This window comes from Macrotis lagotis, chromosome 1 (assembly GCF_037893015.1).
Source record: "Macrotis lagotis isolate mMagLag1 chromosome 1, bilby.v1.9.chrom.fasta, whole genome shotgun sequence".
Taxonomy (NCBI): Eukaryota; Metazoa; Chordata; class Mammalia; order Peramelemorphia; family Peramelidae; genus Macrotis; species Macrotis lagotis.
Window position 1 is genome coordinate 720,212,906 of NC_133658.1, and position 22,886 is coordinate 720,235,791.

A 22,886-nucleotide genomic window follows, 5' to 3' on the forward strand; every position below is an offset into this window, starting at 1 on the left:
ATTATTATGAAGACTATCCAACCATCCAAACATTTCTTTTTAAATTTTACTTATGTTGTTTTTAATTTATGAAATAAAACAAGCATTTCTGCAACACAGTAGAATAAAAAAAGATGACTGCTCATGAAACTACAAATCTATTATTAATGACTTGTTATTCCTTTTAAATGATACTAACATTATCATATTTTTTCCTTTTTCTTCCACCTCCACCACCTAGAAATTGCTACCATTAGACACAAAGGTATATATATGCATCTATGTATATATGTAGTATGTATGTCTATATAAATATACACATACACTTACACACACATATATATACACACATCGATGTAAAATCATTCAATGTGAACTTTTATTTATCAGTTTTTTTCCTCTGGATGCAGACTATCTTCTCATAGGGGTTTTGCATTAATTTGAGTATTTGTAATAGTCAAAATAACTTAGACTCTGAGAGCTAGGGAATGGTTGAACAAGTTGAAGTATATGATAGTGATGGGATATCACTAGGCTATAAGAAATGATAAACTCTTTGATTTTTAGAAAAAATACACTTGCACAAAATAATAAAGAGTGACATGAATAGAATCAAGAGAATGTTATATAGTAACAGCAATATTGTCTTTAATAATACAAATATTTATAAAACTAAACAAAATCATAACTTAGATCAGTCACAGTACTATTTGGCGGGGGAGTAAATAGGCATAACTTTATTTCCTGTATTACTAATAAAGATAGTCAGATAGTCTGACAAGTTCAGACAATAATGAATATCAGATTCCTGGGGTTCAATTTTTCATGGTTTTATATATTATCTTTTGCCTTTGTATATTTATTATTTATGCCCCACATCTGCTGACTGTCAGTGTAAGAGAGTTGGCAAAATATTTTGTTTTGTTTTGTTTTGTTTTTCCATGAAAAATAAGGTTTATATGTCTTTTAAGTAGAATGTCAGATCTTTAAGGACATGAGGCAGGTATTCTTGCACCATAAATGTGGCAGTTCCACCACAGTGAAAGGTCATTATTATTATTTACCTAATATATATTTATGAAAGTAATGCAGCCTGACTCAGTGTCTAGACAGCCAACCTCATGATCAAAAACTTTGGTGTTCTAGTCCTGCAATCAACCCAAACTAACTATGGGACCCTGAGCTTTTAATCCTCATGAGTAAAAGGAGTTTTCATAGAAGGAATTCTATATCCCTATGAAATTATGTCTAACCTCTTCATGACTAATAAATAAACAAAAACAAAGTCACTCCAAGTATTTGCATACATATGTATATATATATATATATATATATATATATATATATATTGTATATAATCAAAAGCTAAAAAGAAAACTAAAAGGCAGGAAAATATTCATTTAAAGTGAATTCTAGTTTTATACAATGATTACTGACCAATTTTGAAACTCTTTATTGTCAAACAGGGAAGCAATGAGATATAGCATTTCTGAGCACCCGAAAGTCAAGAAAATAAGAGTTCTGTGCCTATCTCAGCCACTAACCAGATGTGTGACCCTGGGTCTCAGTTTCCTCATCTGCCATGTTAGCCTTGTGGATCTCCAAGGAAGGTCTCTTGTAAACCTCTACAAATCTTTAATTCTAGAAGTTGTCTAAAAAGGTGGATCTCTTCCTTTGTAGAGAAGCAAATGGAATTAATTTGTGTACATTCTAGTGCAATATGGGATGTCTCGTGCCCTTTGTAGGTTTTGTGAAGGGGCTGACATCAAATACTAAATCATAACTTCCTGCTGATCATTTTGTGACCTGGGAAGAAGTGCAGACACAGAAAAGTGAATTCTCCTATGATATATCATTTTAAAAAGTTCTTTTATTCTCCTATGATATATCATTTTAAAAAGTTCTTTTATTCTCCCTTGTGTCAGAAGAATTTTCAGGAGATTATTTTTTACCTTCTACTATCTGGATTGGGTCAGAATTAAATATCACCACAACTTAAAGATTCTTTTGAGTTGTTTTGACTATGAAGATTTTTTAAATAATATTTTTCCTTCTTCGAAGTAATATTTTTTTTTTGAAAAGGAAATGCTTTTGCAAATTTCTGTGCATTTTATCCCTAGAACAGAAAATCTTCCTCGCTAACACATTCCAGGATTTAGGAACCCTTATTGAGAGTCAATTCTTCCTCAAGGGACATACCTTGTAAATATAAAATTGCATTTGTTTGTTTATTGTAGTTGGTAATGGTGGTGTGAGTTGTATGTACATGTATTACATTTTAATTCTAGAATTTGATTTTTCTGTAATCTAAAAGCTATAAAAATTGCTTCTTCATAGATACAATGTATAGAGTAATAAGCAGGAGTATTCTTACAGTGATGTGGCCAGGTACAAATAAATACTTTGTCTAATTCAGTTCTTCCCTATGGAACTTTCAGATTGTGGAATCTGTCTTTTGGAATTTAGGTATAATTAAGTTTATTAGGTTATGTCTTTTTTTTAAATATAATCCATTCATAAAATCAAAGAGATCCTTGCCATTGATAGGTGAAACTTCTAAAATATGTAGCATATTTTGGCCTATCATCCCTGACACTGTTCTTTGAACTAGCTTGAAAATGCCATATGTTGGCAGAGTTTAATCAAAAAATATGTTACCCCTTAAGGGTAATTTGTCTAATTAGGTTTAGAAATGCTTTATCTCTGCCTCAGAAATCTCTTTCTCATTTGCTAATGGTACAGTTCTTTCCCAAGGGTAATGCTACATAGAGCAATCTATAAAGCCAGTGCGGAGTATTATAAGTAGTCTAGGTGAATTTTTACACTTGAATTTAGGGCATAGAAAAAAGACAACGAGAGCAAAAACTGAAATTTCATTTTATTTATTTATTTATTTATTTATTTTACTAAAAGTGTATTTTATTTTCAGTCAATCAAGGTACTGAATAATGACTACTGTTACAGTCTCAACCACTGAACATTAATATTGTTAGCATTATCTTTTTGAAAACCAAATAAAATTAAATTAATCAAACTAGGTCCCTTTGGTGGCAATAACTGCTTCTGGATTTGTCCAGCATATCAAGAGTCCTTTACGATTCTTGTTTAGTCTTTAATTCCTGTTGATACCTCCATATACGAAAGAGCTGAGAGACTCCTGCTGCACCAACAAAAAAATTAACAGCAAACAGAGTATCTTGGGAGTATCTTGACCAAATGAACCCTGTAGCCATCAACACAGCAGACTGGGCTGTGCTCAGTTTTTCTGCAGGCCTGGCCATGTCAGCCAATCCAGCACAAACCAACCCCCATTTCATAATTGGTGCCCAGAAAAATACAGTTTTAGGACCTGCCAGGTGGTTGTAGAGCGGCCTCAGCTTTTCGGGCAGCATCAGCTCCACCTTGTCGAGCAGCCGGTGGTAGGTGGCCTGTAGGCCTCGCACCCCGGAGGCGGCCATGCCCTCGGCCGAGACGCGGCGACCCAGCCTGGCCCGTCACCTCGGCCAGCCACACTGCCCCAGGGTGAAAAATTGACATTTTAATCTAGCACTTTGTTTGTAAACTATTTCCATGCTATTTTATGGTCAAAGTTTGGGAAGATTTTTCCACTTATGAAATCTTCAAGAAAGAATTGATTTCTGGACCTCAAAGAATTTAAAATTTTTGCTTTCTAAGGTTATGTTCCTCTAATTTACCATTGAAAGGGGGGGAAGAGAATTAGAATAGTATACATGTGCAACCAATTCCAAAATTACATGTTTACATATGTTTATAATCACATCAATATGTAATATAGACACCATATATTTTAGATGATGATAATCCTTCATTCTTGAAGATCATGATATCAAGGAGGTGATATCACAACAAGCACATGAACTGGATTTGAATGAGGGGATGCTACGCTAGGTCTCACTTTCTCCTCTAGGGCCATCTGAATCTAGTGGTCAAATATGAATTAGGACAACTGCAGATGGCCCTGGAAAAGTGAGGCAATTAGGATTAAGTGACTTGCCCAAGGTCAGAAAGCTAGTAAGTATCTGAGACTGGATTTGAGTTCAGGACTTCCTAACTTCAGGGCTGGCACTCTACCCATTACGCCATCTAGCTATCCATATTTTAGATATGTAGTGCACAAATATGCAAATATAAATAATAATAATAAGATTAGAATATACATGGAGGAAGGAAAAATACTTTGTTGTTGATATTTGCAAATATATATTGAATCAAATTAATTATAATGTCAGTGTTCATTTGGTTCTGTTCAATTGGTTCAATTGTTTTAATTTAAATTTCAAAATTCATTTTTAAATAAAAAAGTAATCAAGTCAAACAGGACATCAATTTTAAACATCTAGATATTTGAAAACATCTGGATAATCCAGGGAATTTTTCTGTTTTAGGGTTAGATGTTTGGCAAAAAAATCTATATGTATTGCATGTGGGTATTCACATTCTCAGACACATAAACACATGGAAAATATTTCAATATATGTATATATATATATATATATATGTGTGTGTGTGTGTGTGTGTGTGTGTGTGTGTGTGTCTGTGTATATATATCCACACATATATATATATTAAATTAAATTGTTCTGTAACATTAGTTTCAAATAGTGAATTGCATTGAGACATACTGTAGAATTTTAACTACAATCTTTTCTATAACATTTCTGACAAATGATATGTTTATGTATGTCTGGGAGACACTTGGCATAGGACTGCCCAGCGTGGCATATCCCTCATCGATGAGGAGGCTGTACTCTATGAGGAAGACAGAATTGAAGTGGTTCAAAGGAAATATGACATCCACAAGTTTAGAGTGCCCACCCAGGTGTTCACATGGACTATTTGTGCTCATCCTGTGATAGAGCATTCTGGGCTTGTATTTGTCTGATGAGTCACTGTAATTTGTCTCAAACCTAGTGGTGTCATTTTGGTCTTCTTTGATAACTAAGGGCAAGAACCCCTTGTAAAATGTATATACACTTAGATATATGTGCGTATGCAAATGAATATAATTGAAACGTAAATATGCTTACACATAAACATATCAGAAAATATATACAGATAAGAGCCAAAAGATTAACAGGGAGACAGTCAATTCGTTAGGTTGAAAAGTCAGATGAATCATTCTGAGCTATATTTACCCATTACTGTAAGGACAATGAATATAGAAAGAATTGGTCTTTTTTTTTGAGACTTAGCTCATACATTAATTCCATTAAGTAATCCCAATATCTCCGTTCCCTTCCCCCATACCTTTCAATTGACAGTGACATCATCACTTAGTACAAAGCAGGTGACAATAAGGAGTTATTTCCTTCCTCTATGTTATGGTTTGACCTTAAAGGAAGACAGGGTTTCTTTCTTTATTTCCTCCTGGAGGGTGAAATAGAGGTTATTTAATGATATCATACATCCATCTGTAATTTATGTATGTGTGTTTTGTGTGTGTGTGTGTGTGTGTGTGTGTGTGTGTGTGTGAAATTAACTCTCTCATTGTTCATTGATCTCACCGTTACAGCCCCTCCTTCCCCATATGTCCCTCATAAGCCTCTGTGACTTAGTAGATAGTCTTCATGAAAACCATGGTCTAAAAGAATAAAATCATCAGTTAATTGGGGCAGCTATTTAGTAAGGATCCTCTCAGTCCTCAGGCTGAGAGTCATATGACATGCAGTTTTTCTTGAGGCCTGTTCTTTAATTCTTTCTGGTTTGGTAGGTTCTGTCAGAAATTACCTGACAAGTTCAAGGTCACCTCCACAAAGTGATTAACCTTTTGGGTAGAATTTCAGTGGAAGTAGATGAATAGATGGTATGAAGATTATCTAGGTCACTGATTTTAGATATTGCCTTGTATTCAAAGGGGGCAGCTAAAAGACACAGTAGATAAGAGTCAGGAAAACTCATCTTTCTAAGTTCAAATCTGGCCTCAGACACTAACTTCATGTCCCAGGGCAAGTCACTTAACCTGTTTGCCTCAGTTTCCTCATCTGGAAAATGAGCTGAGGAAGGAAAGGGCAAAACACTCCAGAGCCTTTGCCAAGAAAACCCCAAATGAGGGCTGACAAAGTGTCAGACATGATTGAAAAATCATTGCAACAACATTCAATTTAACAGAGAAATCTTTATTGCAGCCAGTTTTCTTCTGTTTTCCTTATGTCCCAAGCATGATATTTTTTTGTAACATTAGTTCCAAATAATTATACTGACTCTTATTGCTTGAATAACTAAAAATACTCATTCAGAACACCGCCTTATATTTCACATTTCTTCAGAGTTTTAAGGCAGATTTAAGTAAATTTCTTCATAACAATTGTGTGAATAGTACAATCATTATTTGTCCACTTTACACATGAAGAAACCAAGGACAAGAAAGGTTAAGGAAGTTGCCCACTATCCTAGAAGAAGTATCAGGACCAGGAATCACAGAATCACCTCAAATAAAAGGTCCATAGATGTCTCTTATTCTCATTCATGCTTTAACTAAAATCTCCCATTTCTGACAAATAGCATGAATTCCTCCAGTGATAGGAAAATTCATCAACTCTTATTGCAACCCGTTCTACTTTCGGACATCTATAGTTGTTAAGCAAAGTTTTTTCCCCTTACAAAGAAACTGAAATTGGACTCTATTTTTCATTCTCTCTCTTTTTTTTTTTTTTATTTTCGATTCTCCCTTATGGAAAAAATAGAACAAGACAACATTGTATCTCTGGAAATACTTGAAGTCAGTCATATTGTCCCACCTATCACATCTCTCAGATCTTCTCTACTCCATGTGAAATATCTCCAGTTCTTTCAATCTCTCCCAAAATAAAGCAGTTCACCATTCCTTCATAATTCTGTGCATACTTCTCCAGATATGTTCATTTGACAATTTTTCTTCTTGAAATTTAGCATGTGATATTCCAAATATATGGGAACAAGAACTTTGTCAGAAGTAGAGTAGAACTAGGACTCCTGAACCCAGGTGAAGTGTTCTTACTAGTACATTATTGCTCTTTTCTTGATAGGCATCTCTTGGGCATTGCAGGGAGGAGATGATGGAGTCAGAGGTCAAGGAACCACTTAATTTTAACCCTTCTAGCCCTTTTGGCATGTTCCTGGAAATTCTATACTTTTTTAATTTACCTTCACTCCTCTTCACTTCACTCACTCATCCAGGAGGTTGGGAGCATAAGACGAGAAGATTTGGAGAGTATAATAATTATCATTCAACAAGAAAAATCTGTAGTGGGGTTCTGGTTTTAATTTTTATCACTACTAAATATATTTTTTTCTTGATTTTATTTAGTTTATAGTACCTCTTGGTTCATTTCCTTTAGGTGGGCCAAAAAGAAGATATTATGACCAACTTCCTAACAACTGGGTTTCTAGCAACTTTTTTTTAATTAAGATTTTAAAGAAATTTTGTGTTTCAAAAAACCACTCTAAAATATTTCAAGGAAAATCTTCCTCCACTCCTATAGTATCTGATTGTTAGTCCATATGGAATGTGTATCTTCCTTTGAAAAATGATCCCCCTACTCCTTTTGTTCAACTACTCAGCTTAAAAAGGAAAGGAGAAAAAAAAACAGCTATTGGCATTTGGCCTTCTTGACCTTTTGAGGAATAATAGTTGCATGGATCAGTTATTCTAAGAGAAGTGATGTTTCCTTTTATTTGTCACTAATTAGTGAACTAAGAAACATTTTATTTGCATAGAGTTTTGCGAAGGGTAGGGTGGTTCATAAATTCTTATAGAAACAAGAGACCTTTTAAAGGCATTCTGCTAGGATTTTGAATGTATCATGTACATATTTTAGAAAACAAAGTAATGAACTTTTGAAATATGATTCCAAATATCATTTGCAGAGATAAATAGTCGTATATAAATATGCAGAGGGTCTAAAAGCCCTCAAGATCGACCTAATGGAAGTCAAGCAACAGATTACACAAAAGTCAAGTTGCTTTATTTTATCTTGATATTGTGTTTTTATTTAGCATTCATGGCAACCAGTACTTGGTGGGAAAATTTTGAGGCTGTGTGTAAAAGAGAATAGTGATCTAGATTCTAGAAAGAACTGATCAATTGCATATAACTATTGGAAATATTTTATTTTATTTTCTTGAATTACATACAAAAACATTTTTCAGCATTCACTTTTGAAACCTCATTGAAAAAGCAGCTATTTGACACAGGTTAGAAATGTATAGTCATGAAAAATATTACCACAATAATCATGTTGTAAGAGTAAGTATGCCCCCCCCCCAAGAAAAGAGAAACCTCAAGAAAAATACAATAAAAACAAAAAAGTATTCATCAATCAGTACTGAAACACTATCAGCTCTGTCTTTGGTATGGATAGTATTCTTTACCCTAAGTCTTTTAAAATTGCCTTGGGGCACAGCATTGCTGAGAAAAGATAAATCATTCACAACTGATCTACATTGCATTGCATCTGTTCATGTAAGTTCTTTTTTTAATGAGAGTATCTTGTTCAACATTTCTTATAATAGGCTAAAATTTCATCATAATCACATTTTATTCATCCATTCCTCAACCAATGGACATCCCTTCAATTTCTAGTTCTTTGCCACTCATAAATATAGCTCCTTTTCCTTTCTGTTTTTCATCTCTTCTGCTATATACATCTAGTAGTGGCAATACTAGGCATAGTTCTCATCACTTCTTGATCCAACAATGCATTAATCTCATTTTCTCTCATCTCCTCTATCATCTCCTCTAACATTAGTGAATCCAGCAGGTACCTTAGAATGTTCCAACCCACATTTTTCCTATTAATAATGAGTTAGGAGATTTTGTTAAATGATTTGACATTGATACCTTCATCTGAAAACTGATCATACTTTTTGATCACTTATCAATTGGGGAATAACTTTTATTTTTTATAAATTTGATTCAGTTCTTTATGTTTGAGAAATGAGGTATTTATCAGAGAAATTTACTTCATTATTTTTTCCCACAGTTACTTTTACTAACTGAATTTCCCTCCATCCTTTCCCCCCAACCCTCATTTAATTTCTCTCCTCAAAAATGTTTTGCATCTGACTAGCCCCTCCCATAATCTTCCTTCCTTTCCATCACATACCCCACCCCTTTCTCCAACTTCTTTGCCTTTCCCCTCCCATTTTCCCCTAGGCTAAGATAGATTTCTATACCCAGCTGCAGGTTTATGTTATTCCTTCTCTGAGCCATTTTTGATGAAAATAAGGTTCATTCATTCCCTCTCTTCCACTCCCCTGAAAAAGCTATTTCTTGCCTCCTTTATATAAAATAACTTACCCCATTCTATGTCCCCCTTTCCCTTTCTCTCCCATTTCTCTCTCACAATTAACTCCATCTTTTTAATAGTGTTCTTTCAAATTCAACTTCCACTTGTGCCTTGTCAATAACTGCCCTAATAAATAAGAAAGTTCATATTCATTATCAACATCATCTTTCCAAGTGGGAATATCAGCAATTCAGCATCATTAAGTTAGTTATGATTTTACCTTCCTGTTTACCTTTCTTTTTATACTTCCTTTGAGTCTCATATTTGAAAACTAAATTTTCTTTTCAGCTCTGGTCATTTTATTAGGAAAGTTTGAAAGTCCCCTATTTCATTGAATATCTATCTTTTCCCCCTAAAAGAGTATTTCAGTTTCGCTGAGTACTTGATTCTTGGCTATAATCCAAGCTCTTTTGCCTTTCATATTCCAAGCCCTATAATCCCCTATTGTAGAAGCTGCTACCTCTTGTGTTATGCTGACTGTGGTTCCATGATATTAGAATTGTTTCCTTCTGGCTGCTTGAAATATTTTCTCCTTGATCCAGGAGCTCTGAAGCTTGACTATAACATTCCTGGCAGTTTTTGTTTTGGGTTCCCTTTCAAGGAGGTAATCAATGGATTCTTTCAATTTCTTTTTTACCCTTAATTTCTAGAATACCAAGGCAGTTTTCCTTGATAATTTCTTGAAGGATGACATCTAAGCCCTTTTACTTTTTGATCCTGGCTTTCAGAAAGTTCAATAATTTTTAAATTATCTCTCCTGGATCTATTTTCCAGATCAATTGTTTTTCCAATGAGATATTTCACATTTTTCTTCTAGTTTTTATTCTTCTGGTTTTGTTTGATTATTTCTTGATTTCTTACAAAGCCATTAGTTTCCCTTTGTTCTATAGTTTAAAGAATTATTTTCTTCAATGAGCTTTTTTAGCTTCTTTTACATTTGACAAATTCTGCTTTTTAAGGTATTATTCTCCTCATTGGCTTTTCAGACTTCTGTTTCCATTTGATCCAGTCTAGTTTTTAAGATATTATTTTCTTCAGTATTTTTTTGGGGGGGGTCTTCTTTACTAACCTGCTGACATGATTTTCCTGCATCACTCTCATTTCTCATCTAAATTTTTCTTCTACCTCCCTTACTTGATTTTCAAAAATCCTTTTTGAACTCTTCCATGCCTGAGATCACATCTTTCTTGGAAACTTGGGATGTAGAAACTTTGATATCTCCTCCTAAGTGTGTATTTTGATCTTTCTCATGACCATAGCAATTATCTATGGTCACTTTTTTCTTCTGTTTACTCATTTCCCCAGCCTGTGACTTGATTTTAGTCACCTCTTTGCTAAAGTAGGGCTGCTTCCAGGGTGGAGGATGTACTATCCCAAGTTTCAGGGAATTTTTGTGACTGGTTTCAGAGATTTTTCTAGGTACCTGCAAGTTTTTAATTCTTCCTTGTTCTTTTGATCTAAGCAAAGGTGAGAGGTTTGTTCTATTATCCTAGTCTATAGGAGAAAGACAAGCACTCCTTTCTGTACTGGAGCTGTGAGAAGGATGCCTGCTCCTGTGGCTGTAAGCTCTGTTGTGCTTCTGCTCCTCTTCCTGACATTGGAGATCCAGACCACGACTCAGATTTGAGTATGGGCAAGCAAGAGTATCCTACCTTAGAGCTAGTAATGAGACCCCATAGTCTCCTTCTGACCCATCTGTGGATTGGGAATTCTGGAATCAGTTGCCTCCTGCTCTGCTGGGGCCCAGTCTGCCCACTGAGGCCTGCACTGCACTGCATGCCACTCTCACTCCAGGGGAGCAAAATAATCAGTCTTTTTGTGGGTTCTACCACTCTAGAATTCAAAGGTTTAGGAGTGGTTTGGAGGAGAGTTCAGGAAAATTCCTGTCTTCAGTCCACTATCTTGATTTCTCCCTTACTATTGGAAATATTTTGAGCCTGCTTTAAAACATAGGCAGCACGGGGGTAGCTAGGTGGTACAATGGATAGAGCACCAGTCCTGGAGTCAGGAGTACCTGAGTTCAAATCTGGCCTCAGACACTTCATAATTACCTAGCTATGTGACCTTGGGCAAGCCACTTAACCCCATGGCCTTGCAAAAAAACTAAAAAAAAATGCATAAGCAGCATGGTGAACAAAGAGCTTCAAAGCGATGAAGTCTTGATGAAGTCTTGAATTTAAGTCTTACACATACTAGCTATAAGATCTTGGGCAAATCACTTAAATTTACATTGCTTTAGAAAGCTCACTGAGACTATAAATTGCTAAGAAGATTCTGACTTGTATCAGAGGGATTTTCCTCATCTGAATGTTTCTGACACCAACAGTGACAAATTCAAATAAAAATAGGGAACACTAAACTGAACATAAAGATATGTGTAGACCACATATTGACTTAGAAAACCACATATGAATGTTATCTATGTTCTATTGTATTTTTCCAAAATACTTTAATTTAGATCAAGTCACACACTGCAGAGCTGTGGTGCCTATACCCCATATGTTGTATGTTTGACATATTTGCCTTATACTAATGAAGCAATAGAGCTCATTTTAATGGTCTCATCATTACCATCATCATCATCATCATCATCATCATCACTACTACCTTTATAACAAGAATTGTCATTTAGGGCCAACTAGGTGGTACAGTGGATAGAATGCTGACCCTGGAGTCAGGAAGACATGAGTTCAAATTTTGACCTCAAATACTCAATGCTTATCTGTATGACCTTGGGAAAGTCATTTAACCCCATTGCCTTGCAAAACCAAAAAAATGATCATTTCTATAGTCCTTTAAAATTTACTAAGTACTTTACTAATCTTATAATATAGGTACTATGGATAATTAGCTGAATCTATGATTTCACTTTACAGATAAGGAAATTGAGTATTTTAAAAGATAAGAGATTTTCCGTGAACCCTCAATTAATAAGTGGCAGGGGGTATGAAAGGAAGAAGATGTAAATACAAATTTCCTAATTCTAAGTCTAGTGCTCTACCTACTGTGCCATTGAAAAGATGGCATTTATACCAATAAAGGAGTTGGACAAGATGACAACTAGATTGACTAGTGTATAAGACAGTGGTGATTATATTGGTCCTTCCTTCTTGAAGAGGACCATGACATCAGAGAGGTGTTGCCATGATAAGCATGTAGACTAGATTTGAATGAAGGTATGCTGTGCTAAGTCACCAGACTCACTACCCCCTCTAGAGCCATCTGGGTCCAGGGACCAGATATGAATCAGGATGACTGGAGGTGGTCTGGATGTGAGGCAATCAGGATTAAGTGACTTGTCCAAGGTCACACAGCTAGTAAGTGTCAAGTATCTGAGACCAGTTTTGAAATCCTGTTCTCCTGATTCCAAGGCCTGTGCTCTATCCACTAGGCCATCTAACCACCTTAAGGAACTGGTTCTGGAGTCAGGAAGACATGAGAATACAATGGCAGACTCAGACACCTACTAACTATATGACCCTAGGCAAATAATTTAACTTCTGAGTCTTCCTCAGTTTCCTCAACTGTAAAATAAAGAAATCAATGGTGCTTCCCTCCTAGATGTTTTGTAAGGATGAAACAAATCTGTTAGGATTTTACAAATGCTTTGTAAAGCATTTAGTTTCCTGCACAGAGTAAATACTTAAAAATGTGCTTTTTCCCTCCCCTCCCTTGTTCCTCCCTCCTCTCCTCATCCTTCCTTTCTCCCTCCCCTTTCCTCCCCTTCCTCCTTTCCCTTCTCCTCTATCCCTTCCCCTTCCCTTTTCCTTTCTACCTTCCTTCCATCTTTGTCATCTCTAAAGCTATGTTCCTATAACTTATGCTATCAGTTAATAGAATGTTCAGTATTTATTTTTGTTTCATAAAAGTCTGAGGTCAATGGATCATAGGATCATAGCTTTGGAACTAAATGGATTATAGAAAGCATTTAAACCTCATTTTAATGATGAGGAAACTGAGTCCTGAAAAATTAAACATAGAGACAGAGAGAGAGAGATTCAAGAGGTGAGATATAAATACAATTGAAGAATGGGTTTGCTAAATGAAACACCACATCCTTTTCTATTATAGCATTTGAAGAGTTCAGGCAGCATCATTTTTTTGTGATCCCAGTGCTCTACTTGCTCTGACTAGAAAAGACTGAGTTTTTGTGATAAGGAAGAATCTTACCTTTCCCATTATAGGCGCCATCATGACTGATGGCAAAATTAATCCTCAAATGAGAATGATTTTTTGCAGTGGAATCACTAGACCTAACATAATGGTAATGATACTTTTCTTTGTCTTTCTGCAAATAAAAGCAGATGGATAAATATGGAATTTGCCTGAAGTCCTGCTGAGAGACTGAGCTTCCTTTAAAAAAAAATCACATTGTAAATTGTCTTCTTTGTGAATCTTTTTTTAAAAATTTTTTATTGATTTTTGCTTTTCCAAATGCAGGTTAGGAAAGTTTTGGGTTTTTTTTAAACATTTATCCATATGTTTATGAATACTTTTTCTTCCACCCTCCCTTCCTACCCCTCTCCCCTCAAGGATGGAACAGTTGAGTTAGCATTGTACATATATACTTGTGTTAAACATCTTTACAAATTAGTCATTTTCAATATGAGGAATTAGGATTAAGGGAATGAAATGCATGAGATTTTTTTTTTAAGTGAATGTAGTCTTCTTCAGATTCTGAAGGATTTTTTGTTTTGTTTTGTTTTGTTTCATTTTTCTTCTTCTGAATGGGGATGACAGTTTTCCTAGTTCTCTGGACTATCAAGAAGAGTTGCTTCCATCAAGGTTTTTCATCTCATAATGTTGTTGTTGATATGTATATTGTTCTCTTGGTTCTGTTCCCCTCACTCAGCATCAGATCCCGTAAGTCATTCCATGCTTCTCTGGAGTCTGACCATCTATGGTTCTTATAGTATTCCATAGTATTCATGTACCATAACTTGTTTAATTATTCTGGGCATCCCCTCAATTTCCAATCCTTTGCCACTTAGAACTGCTATGAATATTTTGGATCATGTGGGAAATTTTCCATTTTTTACAATTTCCTCTGGATAAAGACCTAGAATTGGAATTGTTGGGTCAAAGGGTATGAACTTTTTTATTGCTCTTTGGCATAGTTCCATATTGCTCTCCAGAAAGGTTGGATCTGTTCACAGCTCCACCAGCAATACATCAATGTTTCAGTCCTCCCACAATCTCTCCAGTATTAATTGCTTTCCTTTTTTGTCATTTTAGCCAATCTGATAGGTGTGAGGTGATATCTCATAGTAGTTTTAATTTGCATTTCTCTAAACAATAATAATTTAGAGCATTATTTCATATGATTATATGGAGCTTTAATTTCTTCATTTGAAAACTCTTTGTTCTTTCCTTTGACCATTTATCAATTGGAGAATGACTTGTGACCTTATAAATTTGATGCAGTCTCTATATATTTTAGAAATGAGACCTTTATCAGAACTAGTTGTGAAGAGTGTTTCCCAGCTTTCTGCTTTCCTACTAATTTTGGCAGCAATGATTTTATTGGTACAAAATCATTGATTTATCAGTGTAAAATCATTCATTTTGCAATTTATAATGTGCTTTATTTCTTGTTTGGTCATTGTTCTTTGTGAATTTTTATACAAAGCATTCCTGCTCTGAATATTCCTAAATTACCAGATCAAATCATAGCAAATATGACTGACAAACATCTTTAAGGAATGCTTTACTTTCTCTTCTACTTTGAGAAAATAAAATGTAAAAAGGAAAAGCTGGTACTTTTATTGCATATCTATTTCCAGTGTGTGTTTTCTTAGCTCCTTTCCCCTTCCCTAAGTAGGTAATTGCCTTGAAGGGAAATTCTCATTCCATTTGCCCAAATGTATTTTCTGACTAAATTGAGGGGTGGGTCCAGAAGAGTGGGAGAATTAGAAAGTAAATCTTGATAAAAATGTAAAGAATGCCACCCTTGATAAAGTCTTATGGCTCCCTGGCTTCCTGAACCTTTGGATCCATAACTGTTCTTGTTCTTTCTCTGTTGAGACATGCAGAGAAACATTGTCTGATGAAGATACAGCCCTCTCTTTTCTCCTCTTATTAGTTTTGAGACTTGGAATTGGGCCGTGCTACGGAGACAGCACTGACATTAATGCGCCCCGGCTCCATGTTCTGTTTGATCACACTGCTGTTTCATGATTTGACTAGCATGTTAAACACCCTGGAGGAACAGAGTGCGGGCCTTCTCGGGAGTGCAGGGGCATGGTCAGAAGTCACCCAGCTGCCTTTTGATGTGCCTTTGTTCCCCAGTGCTTTGCCTGCAGCTTGGGCTCCTGCAACCCCTCTCCACTTTTTTCCCATTCACTTTTGAAGAAAAACTAGAGAGACTTTCCCACCCCTCTCTCCTACAAAGTTGTCTTCTTTCAACAATTTCTCTTTCTTGACTTTCTCAAGACATAAGCAGCTTTTATACTTATTGTGTCTATATATCATATATTAATTATAACTTTTCAAAGAAAAACATGGTTGAAAAATGTCATATAAACATTTAGAGGATTCCTTTTGTCTTTAAGTAAATGTTAAATATACATTGTGGGACATGTGGGTGTATGTCTGTGTGTTTCTATGTGACTGTGTGTATATGTGTTTTTCTTTGTGAATTGTGGACTGTATTTCTCAGATTCACCTTCATAATGATACCTCTGATCTGTGGCCAAGTTGAGATGTAAGTTCACACTGTTTTTAATAGTATGGTTTTGGGAGGGAGGGGTAGTGTGCTTTTTTGTCCTTTCTTCCCCCTCTCTGTTTAAATGGATAAAACATTGAACTTGGAGTCAAGAGGATCAGAATTCGCTAGCCTGAGAAACTTATTGACCATATAACCTTGGATAAGTCATTTCAATTTTCTGATCCTTAGTTATCTCATTTCTAAAGGCACTCTTGCCTCACAGGTTTGTTGTGAGGATCAAAAGATAAAACATGTATAAGGCATTTTTCAAGCTTTAAGAAATTATATTGAAGCTGGTTGTTGCTATGATAATCTTCACTGATAATGCTATAATAATCACTGTTGCTATAATAATCTTCATAAATCAATAGAATTCCAGGTCATTCATAAGGAGATCTCAAGGCAAAATTATAAAGTAAGTTAATAAGGTAGTTCCTTTTCCACTTGTTTCCCTTCCCTATTGTTACTAATGCTAATTCCAGAAGTCTGATTATCTGGGCCTAAAAGCTCATTCTTGACCCTCCTTCTTTGATTTGTCTTCTCATGTCTATTTTTCCATATACAATGCTAGACTTGTCATTGATATAATTCCTCTCCTGTAACTTACTTGTGCAACTTTTCATTTTCCTTAAGCCATGGTCTCCATGTCCTCACTGAGAACAACCAACAATTAGAGTAACTAGTAGAGTTAATTCTTTATTGTCAAAAGCCTAATGATAACAGTATAAAGGGGGAAAAAAAATCAGTCTGCACTTTATTCATCTCCCCAGTCTTTCATCTTCAAAGTAATAGGCACATTTTAATGCTAACTTTCTGAAGATTATGCTTTGATTTTTGAGTGCTAACAAAGAGGTATATTTCCTCAAAGGAATCTCAAACTAGAAATGATATTATATCATGATCCCCTTTAAAGGCAAATAAAACATATATTTATGATCAGATAGAATCTTTCAGGGTCCCTCAAGTCATGCTAATAGGTAAGCGCTTAGGACACACATGTTTGGGACTAGGTCTAATAATGTAAGCATAGATACTACAATACTTTATATACTCAATTTTAGAAAACTTTATAGAAACAAAGGATAAGGTCTGTACCTGTAATTTTATTGATTTAGGAAACTCCTAGATAAGGAAACTCCCTCTGACAAAGCAAGTGGGTACCTTTTCTGCAATGTATATTCTTAGGCAATTGTCTAGAACACTTAGAGATTAAATGGCTTTCAGAGGGTCACACGGTCAAATTGTATCAGAGATCAAATTTGAACCCAAGACATTTAACTTTCAATATAGAAAAAACTGTCCCAGAAAACACAGATACAGATTGAATAAACCTGCTCAGAACAGATGGTAGGACATTCCCAACCAGTTTTGTGTCCTTTGTATTTATCTAATATTGACAATATACTTAGAGATTAAATGACTTTCAGAAGGTCACATGGTCAAATTGTATCAGAGATCAAATTTGAACCCAAGGCTAGCTATCTATTCATATTGCCCTTCTGTAGAAATCTAATGAAATAAAAAGTCACATTTATAGAATTCTCTAAGACTATAAAAATACTTTTTTGTTCATGTGAGATAATACAGATATTTTCATTTTTACAATAGCAATATTATACTATATTTGTATAATTCTTTACTATTTTCATAATGCATGGGTGTATAAACACACATACCTACATATACACACACTATATCCCAGAAACATTATAGGTTAGGAGACAGGTATCATAATGCCAATCATTCCAATGAGAAAACTAAGGACAAAGAGATTGAGATGCTTGTCCAACTTCCTGATAAAGGAACTACAAGGTCAGAATTAGAATTCAGGTCCTCTGACTCCCAGACATACTCTATTCACTATGACACACTATTTCAAATATGGAGGTATCTATGCATATCCTTACTTTTAAAACTATCTATGGCTTGTCAACTCCAATAGATTGTTTGGTCCTTAAATATGTATTAGTGATATATATTCTATTTATAATTCTCCAAAATACATTACATGGCATAGGCCCCCAATGAAACAGGAATCTAGTGGAGAAGGCACTGAATTTCAAATGGCAGGCATAGATTCTATTCCAGGTTCTATTCCATGAACCAGCTGTATGATCTTAGAAAGGTGCTTCACATCTCTTTGTGAAATGAGGGGCCTTAGTTGACTTCTAAGATCCCTTTGAATTCTAAAACCCACTCATTTTGTGACCATCTTTTGACTTGCTGAAGCATCAAAGTCTTTGGACTAATGTTTCTTGATAATGCATCTCTTTTTCATCTGTCACATTGCTGTTTGCCTAGAACACTTATGTTTTGTCTGATACTACACATATCACTACATTCAACAGCTTCAGTTTCCTCACCTATAAAAGAGGTAGGAAAACTGTGGCTACTTTTCAGGTGTAAGGATCAAATGAGATATTTTTTACATAAGGACTTGGCAAATATTAAATTGCTACCTAAATGTTAGAGGCTGCTGCTACTGCTGCTGTTACTAAATATGTATATTTCTCATATATCTTCACTAAAGAAATGTTTATATTTGTTCCTTGTTTCTTGGTTCTGAGGTAATTCAAAATGGAAGGGCATATGAATTGAAATTGTGTTTCTTCAGGGTTCTGTAAAATATAAGTTGAGCATAAAATCGCAAGTATAGATCAACCAATTATGCTTCTTTAGTCTAAATCTATTTCTCATAAGATATTTTGGCCCAAGGATGGTGATTTGGGTGAATGCCTTACATGAATTGTTTTCCTTGATGGGCAGATCTGACAGCATAAAACTGTTCACCTTAAGGCATTTTTGAAGACTGTCCAAATACAACTAGCATTGCTTGCAAACCTTAAAAAAGACAATCAGAGATTCCTTTTATGACATTTAACCTTCAATATAGGGAAAAAAGTGTCCCAGAAAATATAGATACAGATTGAATAATCCTGCTCAGAACAGATGGTAGTGCATTCCCCAACCAGTTTTGTGTCCTTTGTATTTATCTAATATTGACAATATTCCTCCCTCCTCCTAAACATAATAGAGGGCAGCCAACATGGCTTTATTTTTTTTAGTACATAATTTTTTTCATATCTCATAGAGTTGTGTCCTTCAACTGGGCCTGGTCTCTATTTGGAAGTGAAGTGGATTAGTATAGTTTAGAAACTAGAGAGCTAGAAAGATCCAACAGACCTCTGATGCAAATTGGGCATCCTAGGCAAGCTACTTAACCTCAAAGTTATAAGATTTTAAGATTATGTAGATTATATATGATTATAATTTTCAGGAAAGGTATTTAACTTAAATTAATAGAGGTAGTTTCCTCATCTGCAAATTCCATATATTAAAGAAATTACAAATCCAATTTTGATTGGATTCCATTATATATACATATATATATATATATATATATATATATATATATATATATATATATTATGTGGAATAAAGTCATGGAATAAGTCTAGAAATTTATTTTCCATTCCACTGTTCAGAGATGAAGCCCTTTTAAATATGTAAAGGGAAGTCTCTATATTTACATAGGGAGTAGTTTGAGGGTAGTAAGATATATTTAAGAATCTATTTTTTTAAAAAAGCTTTAGTGAGCAAATTTTTCCCTTTGAATAATAATGTGACTTTCCTGCTAAAATTCCAAGGTGGGGCAAATGTGAAAAAGTCAAAAGAACTCAGAATTTAATACAGGGGCTCAAATTCTGATTTCCTGCTATCTTTCTGATATATATATATATATTCCCAGTGCTAAATATGGTATTTCACATAAAATAGTCTGTTTTGGGATACTTGTTGATTGACAGGCTTTGGTTTTCTTACCTGTAGAATGAGTAACTTGGACTTCTCTGGAATCTCTCTCCAGCCATAAATTTTAAGTTCATCAGAAATAAATCTGTTGGTAGTGATGTAGTAATTTCATTTTCGTAAACTAGTTTTAAAATATCAAAGGATTGTGGAGTCAATGTCACCAAAAAGAATAGAATTCAAATAGAATCATCATGAGTTTATCCAAGACAAAGATTATAACCTGTTTTCATAAATTGCCACAAGAAGGAAGAAGGTCATCTTTCTGAATCATCTGCAAAAAAAGAAATGGAAAGGCAAGAGATGTTTCTTTTCTTTTTTCTTTTTTTTTTCTTTTAGGATTTTTGCAAGGCAAATGGGGCTAAGTGGCTTGCCCAAGGCCACACAGCTAGGTAATTATAAAGTGTCTGAGACCATTTGAAACCAGGTACTCCTGACTCCAGGGCTGGTGCTGTATCCACTGGGCCACCTAGCCACCCCAAGATGTTGTTTCTAAAAGTACTTCACCTGCCTACCTAGAGTCATGTGTTAGCAAAATCTCTTTCAAGGAACTCAAAATGTACTCCATAGTTTTATTGTACATACTTAAGTTGTCAATGAGATGGTACACCTTTTTCAGAATGTAAGATCCATGAAGACAGAAATAGTTTCATTCTTGTTTTTCTTATCCTCAGTTTCTTCCCAGAAGCTAGGCATAGATTTGAATTTAATAAGTGCTTAATGAATTGAATTGAACTCCCTGTCTTCCTGATCCAACTAAGCTCAATAATACTGCCACCCAACAGTGGCAGTGAACTGGTAAAAATTTAACAACTGTATTTCAAAGGGGGAAAAAATGTAGGAAGGACACATCTTTAAGATTTATCTTCATTTTAAATATTTCCTCCATTGTTTTCTTAATTCCGGAAATTAACATAACAATAAATCAAACCCTGATTTGTAGTAAGTGTGCCAATTTCCAAGATGCAAATGGTCACACTGAAAATTTTACTATTGCTTCTCAAGAGTCAATTTGGGCTTACTCCAACACCCTTGAAAACCAGCAAGCAGAGCATTGGCAGGAAATAGGCTGAGAGAGGGACAAAAAATAGACTTTCTTTTGTTGGCCCCCACTGCATTCGCTATGCAATTATTGCATGCCTGTTAATGCTCAGTCCAAATTGACTCCAAAAGACATTCTTATGATAGCATCTGCCAGTGTTCCTTTCTTTACTTTGTCTTTTAAAAAGTTGGTTTATGGATGAACGTCTATGCTTTTCCAGCAGAATGTAGCTCCTTGAAGACAAGGGAATGTTTCTTTTTATCCTCCAAACATCAGAACCAACCAAGATCAGAGAGGGTTTTAGCACTTTATGCTTTCAAAGTTAGATTCATTTTTCTTTAAAAAAAAAAAAAGAAATATTTCCTTTTATAGAAAACAAGACTTTTACATGAAACTGAAAGTTTCTATTATTTGTGACTTTTTTCTTTTAAAATATATATTAATTTCCAAATGTGACTTTCAAGCTGTCCTATTTATCTAGTCTTTCTTTATATTCTCCTCCCTGCATTGAAAAAAAATGCTTCAATTAGCATCTTTTCTTTCTCTTCATTTTTTTGTGTGAAGAGGAAAACTATCCCTATTCCGACCCCCTCTACAGAAAAAAAAGAAAATTGAATTCTTATAAAAAATAAGCATAGTCACATAGCAAAAATTCTCATATTGATCATATACAAAAGTGTATGTTGGCTTCTCTAAGTTGAGGATATCACTTCTCTATCAAGAAGTCTGCAGTAGCCTTCCCCCCCCCACCCCCAACTCTGCAAGGCCTGCTGGTCTGTGCAGAGGGCATGGGTCTCGTTTGGTAGCATGGGGTTCATGAAAGTTGTGAAGAATAAGGCCTGCTTCAAGACCAGGTGAAGTTCCGGAGACAGAAAGAGGGAAAGAAAGACTATTATACACGAAAGAAGCTGGTGATCCAGGACAAAAACAAGCACAACACACCGAAGTACAGGATGATCGTCCGAGTCACCAACCGAGACATCATCTTCCAGATTGCTTATGCCCATATAGAAGGGGATATCATTGTGCAGCCTATGCCCATGAGTTACCCAAGTATGGTGTGAAGGTTGGCCTGACAAATTATGCTGCCGCTTACTGTATAGGCTTGCTGCTAGCCGGCAGGCTTCTAAACAGATTTGGCATGGACAAGATCTATGAAGGCCAGGTGGAAATGACTGGAGATGAGTACAATGTGGAAAGCACTGATGGTCAGCCTGGTGCTTTTACATGCTACCTGGATGTAGGTCTTGCCAGAACTACCACTGCAAACAGTCTTTGGGGCCCTTAAGGGAGCTGTGGATGGTGGTTTGTCTATTCCTCACAGTACCAAACACTTCCCATTCAGAAAGTAAGGAATTCAATGCTGAACTACATCGAAAACACATCATGGGCCAAATGTTGCAGATTATATGCACTATCTTATAGAAGAAGATGAAGATGCTTATAAAAAACAATTCTCACAGTACATAAAGAACAACATAACACCCGACATGATGGAGGAGATGTACAAGACAGCTCATGCTGGTATCTGGGAGAATCCAGTGTATGAAAAGAAACCCAAGAGGGAAGTTAAAAAAGAAAAGATGGAACTGCCCCAAAATGTCCCTTGCCCAGAAGAAAGACAGAGTTGCTCAGAAGAAGGCGAGTTTCCTCAGGGCCCGGAATGTGCAGCTGATAGTTAAAAGATCAAAATCTGTAACTTTTATGAAGATTTTCAGTTTAAGCCAATACATTTTTTGAACAACAACAACAACAACAACAAAAGAAAATAAGTCTTTTTAACTGGTTTTCTGGAATAATAGAGGATCATTGATCAGAGTTTTAAATCTTTCAAAGTTGTTTTTCTTTACAATGTCATTGTATGAATTATTTTCATGGGCAACAAAGCATTTTCCCTCCCAATCCTTGGAAACTCCTTTGCATTTTCCTAAATCATAGAATTTACATTCTAAAGGGACCTTAAAGATTGTCTTAATAAGTGCTTCTTGAATTTGGTAAAATTTTATTTAACCTTTTCTTTTTTAAAGATGTAGAAACTGAGATCCAGAGAAATTAAATGAACTGC

General features: G+C 35.2%; 2 pseudogenes; one reads left to right on the top strand and one right to left on the bottom strand.

Moving 5' to 3' along the window:
• Positions 1 to 2,930: 2,930 nt before the first annotated feature.
• On the bottom strand, positions 2,931 to 3,475 carry LOC141523677 (mitochondrial pyruvate carrier 2 pseudogene; annotated as a pseudogene).
• Positions 3,476 to 21,628: 18,153 nt separating this feature from the next.
• On the top strand, positions 21,629 to 22,561 carry LOC141506382 (large ribosomal subunit protein uL18-like; annotated as a pseudogene).
• Positions 22,562 to 22,886: the final 325 nt, after the last annotated feature.